Below are 11675 nucleotides of genomic sequence, written 5' to 3' on the forward strand. Positions count from 1 at the left end.
AAAATGATTCTTTATTGCATGGTTAATAAAAGTTAGCAAGCCATCATAAAATTATTAACATTTAACAAACAATGGATTTTTTATAAATGTTCAAGGGGGCCCAAGATGCAAATGTAATCAGTGCCTCAAAAGTTGCAATATCTCTTGGCAAGAAAATAAAAGCATCAGCATGATTCATCATTTCAGATATTCTCTCTTACATACTTGAAACCACTTATTCTTCTCCAATTGGTGGGCCAAACATGCACACTAGTAGTTTCATGGCTTTTGGGATAATACCTAGTATTTGGCTTCCTCTAGTAAAAACAGCTTCTGAGACAAGTCTTGATAACCCTCGTTCACCTCCTCCATATACAAGATGCAGTTTCCTCTTTGCTATGACACGACCAAGATCTACTGCTGCCTGAACAAACTCTTTGTATTTTCCATAGTGAAACCCAGAAAGCACACAAATATTTTTGAATTGTTTACTCGAAGATGCTGCCATTGGACTAATCTTTCAAAAATAAGTTGTGAGTTTTTGAAACACGAGCTTATATTTAAAGATCTTGGTGACAGAAATAATGAGAAACAACTATAAAATGATTGGCATATTTGTCAAATGACGAGTAAAGCTCGTGGCTCAATAATTCAAAAGTAAGCAGTAAAAAGAAAATAATGATTAGAAAAAGTAAATAGTAAAAGAAAATAAATATTTATTAAATACAAAATCACACCGCTAAATGCAATAATGAAAATGATAAAATAACAGTGAGGTAAAAAGATATTTACTGGTAGTTGTGATTGTGGCTCACATCTTCCTCTGGTTTTACGTCCAGTAACGGCTTGAATGCCCTCTATGGGTCGAGGATATGCTTCCCATCTAGTTTTCTTATAAACTGGCAAACATGGTCTTTTTGAGTCAGATTCCCAAGACTAAACTGTGCACTTTGTATTTGGAATAGTCTCCATAACTTGTATATCTCATATTGCACATGTCCGCTGCGATGCGTCTCAAGAGATCGTAAGATATCATCCAACGATTCTTTACTCAGGTCATCTTTAATGAATTTAATGTTATCTTCACGAGTATCAGACACCATTCCTAAAGATTTACAAACTTCTCGTTTGCAACCAAGTCTTACACAGTTATGACATTTTGAGCCAAGTCGTTTAGCTCTCATTTTCTTAGCAAACGTACTTTTACCAAGACCAGGCATGTAAGAAACAAATGGATCAGAAAACTCACCTACTAATCGGACCTTTACTTCAATTAACCAACAAATGTTAGAAGGAATGCCATTGATCATTAACAAACGCAGTCATTCACAACGAGCTTTGTAAATTTTCCTGAGGGTATTTTGAGGGAGAGAGGGAAAATGCTTATGCAGTTTATGTTGTATTTCTTCCATGTTTGATTTTGGGGTTTTAGTTATTGTGGGAAACTGAAGATACCGACTTAAGAAGTCACGGAGTACCGTTATCCGCCATTTATATGGGAAAATAAATCAAAACACACCAAAATCAAATCTGCAAAATCAAATCAAACTTGAAACGAGCAAAAAGAAACACACAATATAAAAGGAAAATGAACTTATTCGTCCTCTCATTAAGTTAACCTCAAGCTCCAATTGAAATTCATATATGCCACGCTCTATTTCTCTGAGTTGTATTTCTAGATCCTCAACATAGGACACAAATTCCGGTGGTTGCAGATCCCAAAGTGGATGTGATTTACAGCTTTGTATCAGGCCTCTTAAGTAAAATTTCACACGCAGAAATCTTTTAAGATGTGTGAACAAGAATTTTCTCATTAAGGTGCTCATGATGTAAAATGAAAATTGATGAGAGAATGTACAACTGTCAAACAAACACTTTTACACAAGAAAAATAATGTTAAAAAAAATATGTACAATGCATCAATCATTAAAGACTTAATCAAGAACTGGTGGGTCACCCAAATTAATTTCGGTATCCTTGTCACGTGGGTGATGTTCCAGATATGGTTTTAATCTTTGACCATTAACTTTAAATGTGATACCGTTCTTTGGATTCTCAATTTCTATGGCTCCATATGAATATACATTTTTTACAACAAATGGGCCACTCTATTTTGATTTTAACTTCCCTGGAAATAAATGAAGACGAGAATTATAATGCAACACTTTTTGACCAATCTCAAATGTTTTTCGAAAAATTCTTTTATCATGAAATGCTTTTGTTCTTGCCTTAATAATTCTTGAATTTTCATATGCATCATTCCTTAATTCCTCAAGTTCATTCAATTGCAATTTTCGCACATTACTAGCATCATCCAAATTTGAATTAAAAGCTTTAATACCCCAAAGTGATTTATGTTCAAGTTCAACAGGTAAATGACAAGGTTTACCATAAACTAACCGATAGGGTGACATTCCTAATGACTTTTTAAATGCAGTACGGTAGGCTCAAAGTGCATCATTAAGTCTAAGAGACCAATATTTTCAGTTTGGGTTAACTGTTTTTTCTAAAATTTATTTTATCTCCCTATTTACTAATTCAACTTGACCATTTGTTTGAGGATGATAAGGGGTAGCAACTTTATATGTAATTCCATATTTCTTCATTAAAGAGTCAAATGACTTATTACAAAAATGCTTACCTCCATCACTGATAATGGCTCGAGGGATTCCAAATGGGCTTAAAATATTTTCTCTTAAAAATTTAACTACAGTTTTACTATTATTATTTCGACAAGAAATTGCTTCAATCCATTTTGAGACATAATTAACTGCAACTAATATATACACAAATCCAAAAGATGATGGAAACAAACCCACGAAATCAATTCCCCAACAGTCAAATATTTTAATTTCAAGTATGGGATTTAAGGGCATCATGTTTCCTCTTGTAATTGATCCCAATTTTTGACATTTTTCACAAGTTTTGCAAAATTCAAATGTGTCTTTGAACATGGTAGGCCAATAAAATCCACACTGTAAAATTTTAACAGTAGTTTTTCTTGAAGAAAAGTGTCCACCACATGCTTCAGAATGACAAAAATTAATGACACTACTTACGTCATTATCATGAATACATCGCCGAAAAATTTGATCTGAGCAATATTTGAACAAGTAAGGATCATCCCAATAAAATTTCTTTTCTTCAACAAAAAATTTCTTCTTCTCTTGAGCATTCCATTGCAAAGGCATTTTACATGTAACAAGGAAATTAACAATGTTAACATACCATGCCATTGAAGTAACAAAAAATAAAAATTCATCAGGGAAAGAATTATTGATGGGTGTTATATCATTGCAGAATTCGGATGTGAGTCTTGATAGATGATCAGCAACGACATTTTCAGCACCTTTTTTTTTTAATCTTTGATGGTAAGGTCAAATTCTTGAAGTAACAAAATCTAACGAATTAGTCTCGGTTTGGCATCTTGTTTACTCATTAAATATCTCACAGCAGCGTGGTCAGTAAACACAACAAATTTAGAGCCAAGCAAATATGAACGAAATTTGTTTAATGCAAATACCACATCAAATAATTCTTTTTTAGTCATAGAATAATTCATTTGAGCACTATCCAAAGTCTTACTTGCATAATAAATCACAAAAGGCTTACCATCCTTTCTTTGTCCTAAAACAGCACCAACAGCAAAATCACTTGCATCACACATTAATTCAAAGGGCAAAGACCAATCAGGAGATTGCATAATAGGTGCAGATGTTAAAAGGCAAATTATTTTCTCAAAAGATTTTTAGCAATCATCATTCCATTGAAACAACGCATCTTTTAATAAGAGGTTACAAAGTGGTTTAGATATGACACTAAAGTTTTTTATAAACCTCCTATAAAATCCTGCATGTTCTAAAAAGGATTGCACATCTCTAATTGTTTTTGGTTGTGGCAATTTAGATATGACTTCGATTTTTTCTTTGTCAACTTCAATTCCTTTAACAGAAACAACATGACCCAAAACAATTCCAGAAGTAACCATGTAGTGGCATTTTTCCCAATTCAACACTAGTTCTTTTTCAACACATCTTTTTAAAACTTTCTCCAAATTATCAAGGCAATCATCAAAAGAATTTCCAAACACAGTCAAATCATCCATAAAGACCTCTAAACAATGTTCAACCATATCACAAAAAATGCTTAACATACATATTTGAAATGTTGCAGGAGCATTACAAAGCCCAAATGACATTCTTTTAAATGCAAATGTTCCAAAGGGACATGTAAATGTGGTCTTTTCTTGGTCCTCAAGTGCTATAGGAATTTGATAATAACCTGAATATCCATCTAAAAAACAGTAGTAGGGATGTCCTGTTATTCTTTCTAAGATTTGATCAAGGAATGGTAATGGAAAATGATCTTTTCTAGTGGCTTCATTTAATTTTCTATAATCAATGCACATGCGCCAACTAGATGTAATTCATGTTGGAATTAATTCACCTTTTTCATTTTTAACAAAAGTGATTTTAGATTTTTAGCACTACTTGTGTAGGACTTACCCACTTACTATCAAGCAATTTAAGGACTTCTATTTTGACTACCTCTTTCATGTGTGGGTTTAATCTTCTTTGAGGTTGTTGACATGTTTTAGCATTTTCTTCCAGATTAATTCTATGTGTACAGATTAAGGGATTAATGCCTTTAATATTATTTAAAGTCCATCTAATTGCATTTTTATACTTTTTAAGAACAGTTAGTAACTTACCATCTTGGTCGCTTGTTAAAGTAGAAGAAATCACAACAGGATAAGTTTGTTTTTCTCCAAGAAAAGCATACTTCAATCCTTCAGGCAAAAGTTTTAATTCCATTTTAGGTGCTTCTTGTTGTTCTATCTTTTCAATACTTCCAAGTCAAATTTTGGCTTGTCATCGTAATTTTGTGAAGTCTGCATAGAATCAAGCAACGAATTTATATTGGAAATATCAAGTTCAAGTTGCTTATTTGACTCAATTGAATTAACTAAACAAACATCAGAGAGTTCAGAAAAATCCCCTTTTTGAATATTTTCCTCAATACAAGATTCAAGCAATTCTTTTTGCTCATCAGTATCATCTTCATTCTCGTTTTCTTCATTAGGTTGCCTGCACATGTTGAAAACATTCAATTCCAAAGTCATATTCCCAAAAGAAAAATTCATTAAACTATTCCTACAATTAATCAAAGCATTAGCAGTTGCTAAAAATGGTCAACTTAAAATTACAGGAATTGGTTTGTAATTATTCACAATAGGTTCAATTTTCAAGACAATAAAATCCACAGGGTATATGAATTTATCAACTTGCACTAAAACATCTTCCACTATTCCTTTTGGTACTTTAACTGATCTATCGGCAAGTAAAAGTGTAGTTGAAGTTGATTTTAACTCATCAAGATTAAGTTAAGGATAAACTGAATATGGAAGCAAATTAACACTAGCACCAAGATCTAGTAAAGCATGCTCAATTATGTGATCACCAATAATACAAGAAATGGTAGGACAACCAAGATCTTTATATTTCAACTTATTATTAGTAGACAGAATTGTGCTTACCTGTTCAGCCATGAAAGCACTCTTTCTTACTTTCAATTTCCTCTTAACAGTGCACAAGTCCTTTAAAAATTTGGCATATGAAGGTATCTGCTCGATTGCATCTAATAGAGGAATGTTAACTTTCACTTGCTTAAAGATTTTATAAATTTTAGAAGAGTGGTTTGATTTCCTTGGTTTATTCAATGCATGCGGAAATGGTGGTTCAGGTGGAACACTAGTTATTTCTTCACTAGGTGTAAGTTCATTTAGTCCTTCCTTACCCTTTGAATTTTCATCATTTTCACAAGGTTCAGGCATAGGTCTATCAACAACCTTACCACTACGAAGAGTTATAATTGACTTGACTTGGTTTGTGGGTGGATTTTGTTGAATCTTAGGATTTGGTTGTGGTTGGGCTAGAAATTTTCTTTTTTCTTGAATGGTGAGTGCAGAAACAATTTTAGTAAGAGTGTATTTCAAATCAGGAAAGTTTATGCATTTTGATTGTTAATAACATCTTGCTTTATGATGAATGAATGCATTGTGTCTTCTAGATTTTTCCATGGTGGTAGAACATATAGTGCATAAGGCTGAGCATTTTGGAAATTTTGTGGAGGTGGTGCTTGTGAAGATTGTACATTATTATTATTCCTCCAACTGAAATTTGGATGATTTTTCCAACCAGGATTATAAGTCTGTGAATATGGGTTTGGTTTATTAAAGGTGTTAATGGCATTAGCTTGATCATTTAGACATTCTTTAGGTGCAGGCAGAGTGGGACAATCTTGAGTTAAATGATCATTCGAACTACATATGTTACATGCAATTTCTTGAACAGATTTTACTTGATCACTCTTTTTATGCTTCCAATCTTCACTTTCCTAACTAGGGATGCAAATTTTGCTTGTAAATCATGATCTTCCCTAAGGTTATGGATTCCTCCACTAGATGGAGATGGTTATTGTTTATTTTTCAATTCAAAAGTTCCAACAATATCCCAATATTGTGCATTTTCAGCTAATTGGTCAAGGTAATCTAGTGCATCCTCAGGATTTTTATCCCTAAATTCACCATTACACATCATTTCAACAACCTATCTACTTTGGGGTATTAAGCACTCATAGAAGTAAGTGACCAATAGCCAAGTTTCAAAACCATGATGTGGACATATGTTAAGCAACTCTTTAAACCTATCCCAACATTGGTATAATGTTTCTCCATTTTTTTGAGTGAAAGAAGTGATTTGCCTTTTAAAAGAATTTGTTCTATGAGGTGGAAAGAATTTTTCAAAAACTGTTCTTGCATGTTATTCCAAGTTCTTACTGATCCAGATCTAAGGTTTTGTAATCAAGTTTTACCTTTATCTTTTAATGAAAAAGGAAAAAGCTTTAATCTAATTATGTTCATGCTACAATTTTGGTCCGTGTATGTATTACAAACTTCCTCAAAATCTCTTAGATGCAAGTATGAATTCTCAGATTCTAAACCATGAAATGTTGGTAAAAGTTGGATAATACCTAGTTTAAAATTGAATCGAGATGCTTCTAGAGGGAATACTATACATGACGGTGCTCCGGTTCTGGTTGGATTCATGTAGTCTCTAAGAGTTCTTGGTTGATTTTGATCATGCCCATGTTGAGAATGATTATCTCCCTGATCAATCTGAGGATTAGGTTTGTGCACAAAGTTTTCGTCTTGGTTCTCATCCATGATTGGTGGTGGAGATTGAGATCTACGAATTAACCTGGCACTTGAAGATCGAGACAAACATTTCATGCAATGGTTATGTCACAAAGATAATATTCACACAAATTAATAACAAAATTAAAAAGACTAATTACAAATTGAAAATAAAAAAATATATGCAAATAATATAAGTGTACAAAAGAAAATTAAATAACAATTTTGGTGGTTGAACCCACCAATTAACAATAAAATTAAGTATAAAATAAATGCGAAAGAAAAAAAAAAGAAAAACAATGGTGGTTGAACCCACCAATAAAACAAAAAAATAAAAATAAAAATAAATGAAAAATAATAAAATAACTAAAAAAATGGTGGTTGAACCCACCAATAAAAAAATAAAGCAAAAAAAATACAAAATAAAATAAATACTGAAAATTAAATAACTGAAAATAAAAATTAAGAGTTAGTAGTTAGTTTGGTGGTTGAACCCACCAATAAAGTAAAAATAAATAAAAAAATACGAAATAAAATAAATGTAAGAAATTAAATAACTGAAATAAAAAAAGTTAGGACTTAGCAGTAAGTAAGTTAAGAGTTAGTAGTTAGAGTTAGTTTGGTCCAATTAAATCCAAAATAAGTCCAAATATGTCCAAAATATGTCCAAGATGTAAGTCCAAGTCTTGATTATTTTGAGGAATTTCGTTTAGGGATCCTATTGTAAATTATTTTTAATTTTATGGCCACACCGTAATTTTTAGAAGTTTAGAATTGACCCATGTGGGATGCACGTGAAACTTCTGAAAGATGTTGGGGTCCAAACGTAATTATGAGAAGAATGAGCGAGAATTGTTGGGGTAAAACTAGAATTATGAAAGATGTGGGGATAAAAGAGAATTTAAGAAAAGGAAAAGGGGGCAAACGAAAATTTACATATAAGAGAAAAATAAAAAACGAAAAAACAAACCAAATAAAAATTTTTCTCCGGCAACGGCGCTAAAAACTTACACAACTTAAAAGTAATTTTTAACTCCCAAGTATAAGAGTATTTTGTTGTATTATAACTCGGTGAGTCCGAGGTCGATCCACAGAGAAAAAATTTAATTTGTTTATTTTATTTTAAATAAAAATTAAAATTTAAACTTGAATATAAACAACTTAATTTAAATGAAACTATGAAATTGAATTAGTTAAGGTTGTGGATCTACTCTTAGTAGTAAATAAAACTTGATAAATTCTTTTTGCCTTTTTTTTAGATTTATTGCCCAAAAGATTAATTATATAAATTATTATTATTTTCCCTTTAATTTTATGATGGATTAAGTATTTATTGTGCCAAAATTTAATTTGTCTACAATAAGTCAAAATACCATTTTACCATACCTTATATTAAGATATTAAGAATTTATTGTGCCAAATTCATTTGTTTGTTTACAATAAATCAAAATTTCAAAATATAAAATATGTATAAAATTAAATAGAAAATAATTTAATTTATAAAATTAAAAATAGAATTTGATTAAATCATATTTATTTCCTAAGAGTTTCACATTCCCCTAACTAATATTATTTAGTTGAGCATAATTGAAAAAAAAAGAAATATTAAAATTGAATTATTTATAATTAAAAGTAATAAAAACAACTAAAATTGAAAATAAAACTAATTTTATTTATAAAAATAATTATACAAAATATTAAAAACACACTTGAAAATCAAGATTACAGGGAGATGGAGAGAATTTGAGAAGAAGAGAGTTGTAAAGAGATGATTAAAAACATAAAATTAGGCTCCATTTATAGAAAAATAAATTCATAATCCAGTGTGTTGCGGTCCATCATAAGCTTCATGCATGTGTTCCTCACAACCTTTAGATCAAGATCCAATGGCTTGTCAAACTTCAAAAGTCAACATCACACGTGGCATCGTTTGACTCGTCCGATTTGGCCAAAGAACGGTTGAGATTTAGCGGGTTATTGGGTGGATCGGGTCGACCCAAATACAAAGATTAAGATCCTACAACTTGCTTCACCAACAATTGCCACATGGCACAATTATGGCCATTGAATGATAAACGGTTGAGATTTAGTCAAAATTGCCAGCTATCTCATGCACTCATATCTATTGTAAGGTCATTTCATCATCCAATCAGTGCTCGGTCAACAGGAAAAGTCAACTTTTATTTTACTCAAGCCCAATTTTAAGCCGATCTTAATTGATCTTAAGGTTTTCGGACCTCCGGAATCCAAATTTGACCTCCGTTTATCTGTTTGGAGCTTCGAATTACGTGAAATTAATATTTTTCTAATAAACACATAAAAATACACAAAATTAAATATATTTAAAACATAATTAATAATTCCTAATATACAAAAATATAAATTATAATATAAGCATAAAATACCATATTATCGCTTGATAATTAAACAATTTTTAATAATAATCAACATGTTACCAGTAATAAGGAGTATTATCTTAATAGCTGATCTCTAAAAGGGCCGATATATCTATTCACTTTTGTAGTTTCTACCTTACGTTTTTTTCCCAGGGAAAAGCTTTTTATGACTTCGACTGGATCGTACTCAATTTGAGAATTACTAATATTATAACCATTCAGATGAGGTATACATGCCAACTCTTTCTCGACCACTTGGATGAGGCGTACGTGATGCCTTTTTCTTGCTTATTCAGATGAGGCGTACATACCACCTTTTTTTACCATTCAGATGATGCGTACATGTTGCCTCTTTCTCAACAAAGAAGTATTATTGAGAAGATGTACATATCGAGCTATTTATTTTATCTCCCAACACGACAACAATATATGGAAGGGAATATCGCTGTATCTATGATGTATAAAGATCCCACATGATGGGATCAACTTATGTGGCAATAAAAGAACCGAACAATATTTATTAAAAGCTCTCTACATGGTAGGATCAACCATACATGGCATGGTAAAGGGACAACCTAATCTTTGTTATAAGGGTCCCTAAATTATGGAACCAACCCACATGGCAATAAAAGGACTAAACAATCTCCATTTTGAGAGTCCCCGCATGATGAGATCGACCTCACATGGCGCGGTGAAGAGATCGAGTAATCTCTGTTATAAGGGTCCCCGTATGATGAGATCAACCCCACATGGGACCGTAAATGGACAAGGAAAAGTCTATTACAAGAGTCTCCATATTATGGGATCAAATCCACATGGTAATAAAGAAATGGGCAATCTCCATTCTAAGAGTCCCTACATGATGGGAACATCCCATATGGCATTCAAGAACTTCATTATATCTACTATCTCTATGATAAGGGCGCACACATGATGGGAACACCCCACAGGGTGTTCAAGGGATCCCGTACTACTCGTATAAGCGATATGGATCCCACACATAAGGGGGATGCCCTCGTGTTGCTAAGTTTATCTTGCTTGAATCTCTAAATACCATGTATGCTTGAGAACATCCCACGTAACAATGATATAAATGCCTCAGTCACGATGACGATCTCTATGAGCGGTAAATGCCCCAATGGGTGAGGCATAGATAAATGCTCCGCACGACATGAAAAAATACACATGCCATAAACACGGTGATGAGCCCCAAGTGTGGCACATCAAATAAATTCTAGGGGCACGGCAAATGCCCCTATGAGCGCCACAAAAATAAATGCTCCATCTAGCGTGGCAAAATACATACGGCCCGAGGTATGGTAATGAGCTCCAGGTGTGGCATACATTATAAATGCCCTAGTGCGACACACACAATGGATGCCCTAGGTGCGGCAACGAGCCCCGGGCCTTACACATAAAATAAATTCCCCGACCACGGTGACAAGCCTAGATAAGGTAAATGCCACGATGAGTGCAGCAAAGGTACATACTTGGCCCGGCATAGTGAAATTGCACATCCCTCAAGCATGGCACATAGAACAAAGGCCTTAATACGACATATGATGTATGTTCCTCAAGTGCGGCCAATAAAGCAAACTCCCCTAGGTGCAACAATAAGCTACTCCAAGCGGCCCTCTCTCTCATCTCATGCCCTATCACTAACACCCTTGCCTTTGAGTCTTTATCTTCCGTGCTAGGTTGATAACTAGGAGTTGAACTTGGATTGTGAGTAGGGTCCTCCCTAAATCAAGAAGTTTTGAGGAATACGGAGGCTTAAATAAAGTAAAAATAGCTCAACACTATACATTAAGCCAACTGTCCGAATCGAGCATCTCCTCTTTAACTTTCTCCTTGGCCCTCTTCCCTTCGTCACAAACAGAACGTAACTACTTTTTAAAGGAGTTCTCCCTTTTGCAAGAGCACTATCTAGAACCTGTTAGCTCCTTGCAGAGCTTGATCACCTTTGCCATCATCTAGGAGTTCCACTCCAACATTTGATTCGGGACATGAGCATGGAGCATAACAGTCTACGTACAACCAAAAAAGAGGGAATATGAAGAAAAAAACGGATTACATAAGACGTTAGCTAGCCAAAGTCATGAGAA

General features: G+C 33.2%; 1 non-coding gene across 1 annotated transcript; it reads left to right on the top strand.

Moving 5' to 3' along the window:
* The first annotated feature begins 6645 nt into the window (after positions 1 to 6645).
* LOC112099341 lies at positions 6646 to 6754 on the top strand. The gene has a single exon (XR_002906145.1). It is a non-coding gene; the product is annotated as a small nucleolar RNA R71 (small nucleolar RNA).
* Positions 6755 to 11675: the final 4921 nt, after the last annotated feature.

Source organism: Citrus clementina, unplaced genomic scaffold (genome assembly GCF_000493195.1).
Source record: "Citrus clementina cultivar Clemenules unplaced genomic scaffold, Citrus_clementina_v1.0 scaffold_4, whole genome shotgun sequence".
Lineage (NCBI taxonomy): Eukaryota > Viridiplantae > Streptophyta > Magnoliopsida > Sapindales > Rutaceae > Citrus > Citrus x clementina.